Here is an 11,105-nt window from a genome sequence, read left to right as displayed (position 1 = left end):
ATATAATAAGGTTGGACGAATTCTATGGGGAAACCCATTAGAAATCGTCTAAGGCCTTTAAGGAAAGGAGTCCATGGGTTGCTTAGGGCTTAAGCATCCAAATTAGGGTTTCCTTGTTAGATAACCCTAATAGTCTCACTATATATAGAACCCTTATGCCTCAAAAACGTGGTGAACAAGATCCTTAGGGTTTCCACACGTGTTTGGGCAGCCTCCTTCTCTTCTCTTCCTCATCCTTTTGCTCTTGGTGTTTGTGAACCATTAGAGGAGTGACATTTGTGACTCTAAGCTTTCTAAAGTCAATACAAGGAGGATTTGAGATTGTTATTGCTACATAACAATCAAGGTATGAGCTAAACCCTAATTATATGTTATATTGATTATCATATTCTAGATCTAGGGTTTATAGTCTTGGTTTAATTGCATGTACAATAGAGAAACCTAGGTCCAAGCATTAGGGTTTGTATGAGCACATAGGATGTTCTTATGACCAAAACCCATCAGTGGTATCAGAGCCTTGATTGGTTTCTATTGTATTGATGCCTTGTATGTTTGTTGAAGTTGAAAAATTCGATTTTTGAGAGACTGCCTGATGAACTCGGCGAGTCCCATTGTGGACTCGGCGAGTAGGCCCCTACTCGGCGAGTCCATATGGGTACTCGACGAGTTCGAGCGTCAGAAAGAGGGGTTTTCGGGATTTCTTGCTGTTTTTCTCATGGATAATTGTCTTATCTGTTTTAGGACATTAAAATCCGATTTTAATCATATTTATGAGTATATCCTTGATTAAATAAAAGATAATTACCAATTGATTAGATAATAACTTCCTTATATGATAAAGATTGGATTATTTGTATTAATTGGGTAACTTATTTTGCAAGAAATTGAAATTAGGTCAAATATAGATAATGATGAAATTAATTGTTTAATTTATATTATTTGTTATTTGATCCTTGTGTTATGAAAAGTTTAAATTTCAACTCAAAGGTTTAGTTTTGAAATTTAAATAGTTGAAACCCTAATGTTTTGAAAAAGGTTTCAAAACTTGCCCTCAAGTTTTGGAATTTAAATTTTGATTGAAAGTTTAATTTTGATGTATATTTAAACTCTAAACCTAAATGTTTTGAAATGTTTCAAAACTTGCCCTCAAGTTTTGGAATTTAAAAGTTGATTAAAAGGTTTAATTTATGAATGTTAAATTCTAAAACCCTAGTATTGTTTTGAAAAGTTCAAATCACACCCTTATGGTTTTATTAATTAATTAAGGTGTATAATTAAAAGAGGTTTAATAAATCCATAAAAGTTTTGGTTCACAATTTAATTGAATTAAAAGTATAATTGTTAAATCTGACCACCTAGTATTTTAAAAGTGTAAAATACACCATATACTATATATAACATTAAAAGTCTAACATTATATATATGTATGAGTAAAGTCAGTCTTACCGTTAGAAGGCCTCATTCACGAAGCTGGTCTATAAGGGGTGTTTAAGGAAATTGCCTATAAAATGACGATTGAATAGGTATCCACTCTTACCCACCGCACTCTTGACTAGTGGAGGGTCGTTAGCCAAACGGGTAGGATAGGACAAAACCTTCCATTATAAGTATAATGATGTACAAAAGTAACTAAATGTTTTACAAATTCGCAATCTTAGTTACTTAGGCAAAAATGAATTGATGCAATTCCATGAAATTACACTTTGTGCCCTTGCGAAGACGTTAATGGAGCGTGTGTGGTTAACCGACACACTAAATGGTTCTAAGCAAAGGTAGCAAAGGGTGACTCAATGTTTGTCATAGTTCGGTGGAGCGTGTGTGGTTTACCGGCACATCGAATAGGTGACTGTAACATGTGAGGGCACCATGTAAGTTTGCATGGTTATTCACACCCGCTTTGTGATCCTCGGCATCCCAGTCACAAACTAGAGGGGCATATCGAGATTTAAACATGCCATTGAAATGTTCAATGAATCTCAAAGGATCTAGGAGTTTTCATAGATTTAAAACTTAAATTTCTTTTTGTTTTTCATGGTGGAAACTAGTGAATTGTCATTCACTTACCTTCAAATATTCTGCAACTAGATTACGACATCCCTTTTCTAGGTTGTAGCGTATTGTGTTGGGTCCTAGCCTTAGTATCTCATTTGGGTGATTTACTAAGGACTCAATCAATCAACTAACTTGAATTCGTTTTCTCCCGTTTTGTAGATGTCAAAGTTCGACAACTATGGTCTTCCCAAATCCCATGGAACAAGCATTCCACATGAAGATGGTATTCCACGATTCGATCGAGGAACAAGAGATCATGTTTCACTTCCTCCTCCTTCTCCAATTATTCTCCCTAACCCACAAGTTCGAAGGCTTGAAAAGTTCAAGCTCACTCAAGCCCTTTTGGCAAGTAAACATAAAGAAGGAAAGTCGGTGTGTGCACACGTCCTAGGGATGAAGTCACACATTGATAGGTTAAGAACGTTGGGATCCGTTGTCTGTGAGGAGATGGCTGTTGATTGGGTTCTTCAGTCACTTCCTAACTCATATAGTGAATTCGTAAGAGAGTACTATATGATGAACTGCGATGTGACCCTTATAGATCTCACCTATATGCTTATTGCTGCTGAATCAGCAATGGTTTGGCGCAATAGAAAAGCAAAGTTGATTGGTGAATCTGCCTTCAAGACCTCTATGGATATAGACAATGGCAACGAAAGACATGCTATGATCGAAAAGTTTGATCATAAGAGAAAGGCAATGTCTAAAGTAGTTCCATATCCCATTCCAAAAGAGTCAATTTGCTTTTATTGCCAAGAGAAGGGGCATTGGAGATGAAGTTGCCCTATTTACCTAAGAGATCTAAGACATGGGAGAGTCAAAACGTATGGCTTTGCTTTAGGTAAAATCCATTGACTAACTCTTTTAAGCTCCTATTCTAGATTCTTAATACATAATGTGATAAGATTACAATTGATGTTTTGTAGGATCGAAGAAAAGAATGGAAGCTTAAGGGAAGAAGTGAGCAGAATCTAACTGTGAAGAAATGGATTTCGATCGCATTACTTGAAGATTAGATTCTTGAGCTACTACTTAGAGTTAAAATTAGATTGCTAAGAAATATGTATTAGCATATTTTTTCAATGAATTACGTTGTAAGGACAAATTTTTTCCGCAATAAAATAAATTTTGATTTTATATTATTTATTTATCCTTGCAATGGCGTATATGAAAAATTGATGTTTGAATGTTTCTAATATTAGCAATAATGGATTTGATTCTTAATTATGTTGTTTGTGGAAATGTCGAGAGTTTACTAAATAGGGAAAGTTTCTCATCGCCCAAGTTTCAATTGGACAGAAACTTGGAATTATGCAACTTGGTTGTACGATGAATGAGAAATTTCATATTTGGAAATTAGACTAATTCATTGACAAAGTGTCAAGTGAAGAACTAGGAGATCGAGTACACAAAGTTGCGTGTTGATCAAGTCCATCATAAGAGTAACAAAGATATTCGTCATGATTTACTAAAGGTTTAGTAAATATGATTATACTTATAAGATTAAGTGTAATTCCGAATTGATTGAAAAAAGTTTAAATCAATAGCAGAACGAATAAGAAGAATCAAATAGGAAGAAAGATAAAAGTTTCTCCATTCTAAGAAGAAGGGAGAGCACCTTTTATGCTTTATGATAGGTCTCAATGATTAAGAACCATATCTCAATTGATCCTCTAAGCGAGTCTTAGTACAATTGTATGTCTAAGAAGAGGAATCAAGAACTGAAGAAATGGTTAAATCAAGAAGTCAATCATACTTCGTTCCAAAACAAGTCTTAGAGTTAAGATTGTGACATTGAGTGAAAAGTATTCATCAAATGTGGAAAGTTATGATGTCTTGGATAAGACAAAGACCAACTAGGACCAATTTATGAAGTGTTTTGATAAAAAAAAACTACACTAACTCTTGAATATTTGTTTGTCAAGAAATGTTTATTGACAAGAGAATCTTATATGTCAAGGAGTCAGTGAGAGTCTTAATGGTCTTGAAAGTTTTCAAGAACAAATCAAAATAAACCTTATCGATCATCACTAGCACATGAGTTGAGGTTTACAACCTATCGTGTTGACACTATATTTTGTTTCTGTGTTGTTCTAATTGAGTTAATTATGCATGTGAGCCCTATGAGTTCTCATTTGAACGCATAAAAGGCAGACACCTTGATCAATGGAAAGTCCATTGATAGGAAAGGGTGAGCTGCTTAACTACTTGGAAGACATGGTGGGCAGTTGTGTTACCATATGGCAAGAAGTCAAGATTAAGAAAGTTCGGTCCATATGAATTTGAATTTGTCGTAAACTTTGGTTTTGACAAATTCACATGGATAGGAACACATACACCATTAAAATCTAAGTGTCATAAGATTCCCTCCTTCATGAAAATGACTGTGAGGAAATGCTTTCACTAAGAGAGATTTTAAGAAGTTAGTGATTGTGAAATTGTATTCTAGAATTCGATTATGGTTACGGTATCTCTTTCCATTATTTGAATTGTGAGGTTTGGCAATTTGTTTGAATTGTTTAGACAGACATATAAGCTATCAAGGGCAAAGGTGTATAGGCTTAGATAAAGGATTATCAAAGCATTAGGTATTAGAAACATGAACTTAGGAAATTCAATAGGTATTGTTTTTCTGAAAGTTAAGCTGTTTCTGAATACATGTCAAAGCTAGTGGGAACATAAGTGTTATGTTTTATAATAATAATCATGATAGTGGGAGCATAAATGTTATGATTGTATGATTATTATGGAAAGTATTGCAAGTTAGCAATATTAATTATAGAAAACAATAGTTATACTTTGCAAAGTTGCAAGAGTTGAAATGTTGTTTTGCTATAATTAAGGGAGAGAATATTATGCTTCATTTCAAAATTTAAAGGCTTATGTTGTGGAATGTTAATAAATTTAGTCAAGGAAACATAGTGTGTTCACAAATTTCGATTATGATTACGGCATTCCTCTTCATAGTTCGAATTTTGAGAACGTAGCACATAAAATATTATGGCAGAAGATTGATAAAGTATCAAATCTTTATGTAAGACATTATGCATCGTGTCCCATTCGCTTCGGGTTTAGGGTCGATTGCAAATGTTATAATATTTGACCATTCTAAAATTTTCCAAATGACTAGCGCATTTAGAGGGAAAAGGACAAGAATCGGTATTGACTAATATATTTAAACAACTATCAAAGGACAATCCAAAGTTCGCCGAGGATTGGTCACTTATGAGTAGTTGGAAGTATAGTATTGGATGGACCATATCAACATTATTATGAATATATAAGATTCTATTAAGAATGAGTTGTCATATGGAAAATATGGAAACGTGTCCATATTGGGAATTGAATATTGAAAATCTATGTCTAGATTAGAAACTTTTATGCAAAAAGGATGTTCAAAGGAATGTACTTTGAGTGAGAGACATCATATCTAAGGAATTGTATTGTAACAATCTCCGATAGAGCACTTTGTAATATCATTGGCAATAGTCATTGTGACTTTTGTGCTATGACATTACGAAAGGATCATTGCATAAAATGTTAGAATCTAGCATATTCCATAAGTAGCAAGAATTTGATATTCTTTCACTTGTGAAAAGTATTAGGAGTTGTGAAATGAGTATGATTGGAAATGTGTTCGTTTGATCTATTTCACAAAGTAAGAACCATAGGTAAACATTGTCTGCATGCTAGGAGCATGGGACAAGTGTAGTATTAATTCAAGTAAGAAGTTGATTACCCGAAACAACAAATAATGAGTAATCGATATGGTGATAAATAAAAGGTGTTTTATTTATACTCAAAGGTTTGAGGCCATATGGGATTAGTATTATCCTTGTGTTTCACTTTGCATGTTTTGACTTCCTTAATAATTTAATTGGTTTAGAACAGTCAAATTATTCGAACGGGCCACAATTGTTCATATGTTCGAAGTAGGTATGAATAAAGACTGTCGTGAATTGGTGTGTGGATTGTCTAAAGAGTATTAGACATAAGCAAATGTTTGCTGCAACGTTCATGAGTTCTTATGAATATGATTTGAGCATTGGATTAAACCCACGCTCATTTGGATCACTCCATGAATTGTATCACGAGTGATTGGTGAGACGATAATATCTTATATTATTGAAACCGAGATGTGTGAGTTGTATCTTGCAAATCGGTTGCACATTGATAATATGTAAACGCACCAGTAACTTGGTGTTATAAAACATATTGTTGTGTGTGATTCGATGAGTAAGCGCAAGTGAGCATTGAATCAAAGTTTATCCGTTCCTTTTATCCAAAGTAGGATAAAAGCGATATCTTTGGGCCCCTCGATGATTTAGTGATGACAAACGTAAATGCTCGGCCGGGCTAGGGCTAATTTGATTTGTTCAATTAGTCAGTCATCATAAATCGGAAGTCGAGAAATAGTACAGAGAGAATGATTAGAAATCATGTCTTAAGATATCTAGAATGGAGGAATATATGATCCCTTATCTAAAGGACACGCATATCTGATATGATCAGAGTTGACAGCGGCTTTGGAAAGCTAAGATTACAGATCAGGATCTGAAGTCATACGCAGAATAGTTATTAGACTTATCCAAGTGGGAGACTGTTGGATTAGTGTCTAAGTCCATAACTATTTTGGTATGTAATTGACCCGATTGTGCATGGTCCTTTTGGGTTGCCTTCACCAAAGCAACTTGATAGGATGAATTATGGAGAGAAAGGATTAAATATGATTTATTAATATATTATGAGAATAATATATTAAAGGAGAAATCATATTGTTTAATTAATATTAGTCAAGAAATAATTGGTAATTAGTTTTGTGAATAAAAGTGATTAATTAAACTTAAGGGACTGAAATTGTTATTGTAAGATAATTGCAATTGGGCTATGGATTGCCTTATATAATAAGGTTGGACGAATTCTATGGGGAAACCCATTAGAAATCGTCTAAGGCCTTTAAGGAAAGGAGTCCATGGGTTGCTTAGGGCTTAAGCATCCAAATTAGGGTTTCCTTGTTAAATAACCCTAATAGCCTCACTATATATAGAACCCTTATGCCTCAAAAACGTGGTGAACAAGATCCTTAGGGTTTCCACATGTTTTTGGGCAGCCTCCTTCTCTTCTCTTCCTCATCCTTTTGCTCTTGGTGTTTGTGAACCATTAGAGGAGTGACATTTGTGACTCTAAGCTTTCTAAAGTCAATACAAGGAGGATTTGAGATTGTTATTGCTACATAACAATCAAGGTATGAGCTAAACCCTAATTATATGTTATATTGATTATCATATTCTAGATCTAGGGTTTATAGTCTTGGATGAATTGCATGTACAATAGAGAAACCTAGGTCCAAGCATTAGGGTTTGTATGAGCACATAGGATGTTCTTATGACCAAAACCCATCAGTGGTATCAGAGCCTTGATTGGTTTCTATTGTATTGATGCCTTGTATGTTTGTTGAAGTTGAAAAATTCGATTTTTGTGAGACTGCCTGATGAACTCGGCGAGTCCCATTGTGGACTCGGCGAGTAGGCCCCTACTCGGCGAGTCCATATGGGTACTCGACGAGTTCGAGCGTCAGAAAGAGGGGTTTTCGGGATTTCTTGCTGTTTTTCTCATGGATAATTGTCTTATCTGTTTTAGGACATTAAAATCCGATTTTAATCATATTTATGAGTATATCCTTGATTAAATAAAAGATAATTACCAATTGATTAGATAATAACTTCCTTATATGATAAAGATTGGATTATTTGTATTAATTGGGTAACTTATTTTGCAAGAAATTGAAATTAGGTCAAATATAGATAATGATGAAATTAATTGTTTAATTTATATTATTTGTTATTTGATCCTTGTGTTATGAAAAGTTTAAATTTCAACTCAAAGGTTTAGTTTTGAAATTTAAATAGTTGAAACCCTAATGTTTTGAAAAAGGTTTCAAAACTTGCCCTCAAGTTTTGGAATTTTAAATTTTGATTGAAAGTTTAATTTTGATGTATATTTAAACTCTAAACCTAAATGTTTTGAAATGTTTCAAAACTTGCCCTCAAGTTTTGGAATTTAAAAGTTGATTAAAAGGTTTAATTTATGAATGTTAAATTCTAAAACCCTAGTATTGTTTTGAAAAGTTCAAATCACACCCTTATGGTTTTATTAATTAATTAAGGTGTATAATTAAAAGAGGTTTAATAAATCCATAAAAGTTTTGGATCACAATTTAATTGAATTAAAAGTATAATTGTTAAATCTGACCACCTAGTATTTTAAAAGTGTAAAATACACCATATACTATATATAACATTAAAAGTCTAACATTATATATATATATGTATGAGTAAAGTCAGTCTTACCGTTAGAAGGCCTCATTCACGAAGCTGGTCTATAAGGGGTGTTTAAGGAAATTGCCTATAAAATGACGATTGAATGGGTATCCACTCTTACCCACCGCACTCTTGACTAGTGGAGGGTCGTTAGCCGAACGGGTAGGATAGGACAAAACCTTCCATTATAAGTATAATGATGTACAAAAGTAACTAAATGTTTTACAAATTCGCAATTTTAGTTACTTAGGCAAAAATGAATTGATGCAATTCCATGAAATTACACTTTGTGCCCTTGCGAAGACGTTAATGGAGCGTGTGTGGTTAACCGGCACACTAAATGGTTCTAAGCAAAGGTAGCAAAGGGTGACACAATGTTTTTCATAGTTCGGTGGAGCGTGTGTGGTTTACCGGCACATCAAATAGGTGACTGTAACATGTGAGGGCACCATGTAAGTTTGCATGGTTATTCACACCCGCTTTGTGATCCTCGGCATCCCAGTCACAAACTAGAGGGGCATATCGAGATTTAAACATGCCATTGAAATGTTCAATGAATCTCAAAGGATCTAGGAGTTTTCATAGATTTAAAACTTAAATTTCTTTTTGTTTTTCATGGTGGAAACTAGTGAATCGTCATTCACTTACCTTCAAATATTCTGCAACTAGATTACGACATCCCTTTTCTAGGTTGTAGCGTATTGTGTTGGGTCCTAGCCTTAGTATCTCATTTGGGTGATTTACTAAGGACTCAATCAATCAACTAACTTGAATTCGTTTTCTCCCGTTTTGTAGATGTCAAAGTTCGACAACTATGGTCTTCCCAAATCCCATGGAACAAGCATTCCACATGAAGATGGTATTCCACGATTCGATCGAGGAACAAGAGATCATGTTTCACTTCCTCCTCCTTCTCCAATTATTCTCCCTAACCCACAAGTTCGAAGGCTTGAAAAGTTCAAGCTCACTCAAGCCCTTTTGGCAAGTAAACATAAAGAAGGAAAGTCGGTGTGTGCACGCGTCCTAGGGATGAAGTCACACATTGATAGGTTAAGAACGTTGGGATCCGTTGTCTGTGAGGATATGGCTGTTGATTGGGTTCTTCAGTCACTTCCTAACTCATATAGTGAATTCGTAAGAGAGTACTATATGATGAACTGCGATGTGACCCTTATAGATCTCACCTATATGCTTATTGCTGCTGAATCAGCAATGGTTTGGCGCAATAGAAAAGCAAAGTTGATTGGTGAATCTGCCTTCAAGTCCTCTATGGATATAGACAATGGCAACGAAAGACATGCTATGATCGAAAAGTTTGATCATAAGAGAAAGGCAATGTCTAAAGTAGTTCCATATCCCATTCCAAAAGAGTCAATTTGCTTTTATTGCCAAGAGAAGGGGCATTGGAGACGAAGTTGCCCTATTTACCTAAGAGATCTAAGACATGGGAGAGTCAAAACGTATGGCTTTGCTTTAGGTAAAATCCATTGACTAACTCTTTTAAGCTCTTATTCTAGATTCTTAATACATAATGTGATAAGATTACAATTGATGTTTTGTAGGATCGAAGAAAAGAATGGAAGCTTAAAGGAAGAAGTGAGCAGAATCTAACTGTGAAGAAATGGATTTCGATCGCATTACTTGAAGATTAGATTCTTGAGCTACTACTTAGAGTTAAAATTAGATTGCTAAGAAATATGTATTAGCATATTTTTTCAATGAATTGCGTTGTAAGGACAAATTTTTTCCGCAATAAAATAAATTTTGAGTTTATATTATTTATTTATCCTTGCAATGGCGTATATGAAAAATTGATGTTTGAATGTTTCTAATATTAGCAATAATGGATTTGATTCTTAATTATGTTGTTTGTGGAAATGTCGAGAGTTTACCAAATAGGGAAAGTTTCTCATCGCCCAAGTTTCAATTGGACAGAAACTTGGAATCATGCAACTTGGTTGTACGATGAATGAGAAATTTCATATTTGGAAATTAGACTAATTCATTGACAAAGTGTCAAGTGAAGAACTAGGAGATCGAGTACACAAAGTTGCGTGTTGATCAAGTCCATCATAAGAGTAACAAAGATATTCGTCATGATTTACTAAAGGTTTAGTAAATATGATTATACTTATAAGATTAAGTGTAATTCCGAATTAATTGAAAAAAGTTTAAATCAATAGCAGAATGAATAAGAAGAATCAAATAGGAAGAAAGATAAAAGTTACTCCATTCTAAGAAGAAGGGAGAGCACCTTTTATGCTTTATGATAGGTCTTAATGATTAAGAACCATATCTCAATTGATCCTCTAAGCGAGTCTTAGTACAATTGTATGTCTAAGAAGAGGAATCAAGAATTGAAGAAATGGTTAAATCAAGAAGCCAATCATACTTCGTTCCAAAACAAGTCTTAGAGTTAAGATTGTGACATTGAGTGAAAAGTATTCATCAAATGTGGAAAGTTATGATGTCTTGGATAAGACAAAGACCAACTAGGACCAATTTATGAAGGGTTTTGATAAAAAAACCTACACTAACTCTTGAATATTTGTTTGTCAAGAAATGTTTATTGACAAGAGAATCTTATATGTCAAGGAGTCAGTGAGAGTCTTAATGGTCTTTAAAGTTTTCAAGAACAAATCAAAATAAACCTTATCGATCATCACTAGCACATGAGTTGAGGTTTACAACCTATCGTGTTGACACTATATTTTGTTTCTGTGTCGTTCCAAT

Source organism: Lactuca serriola, chromosome 6 (genome assembly GCF_051521515.1).
Source record: "Lactuca serriola cultivar US96UC23 chromosome 6, Lser_US96UC23_V15, whole genome shotgun sequence".
NCBI lineage: Eukaryota > Viridiplantae > Streptophyta > Magnoliopsida > Asterales > Asteraceae > Lactuca > Lactuca serriola.
This window is presented reverse-complemented; position numbering follows the sequence as displayed.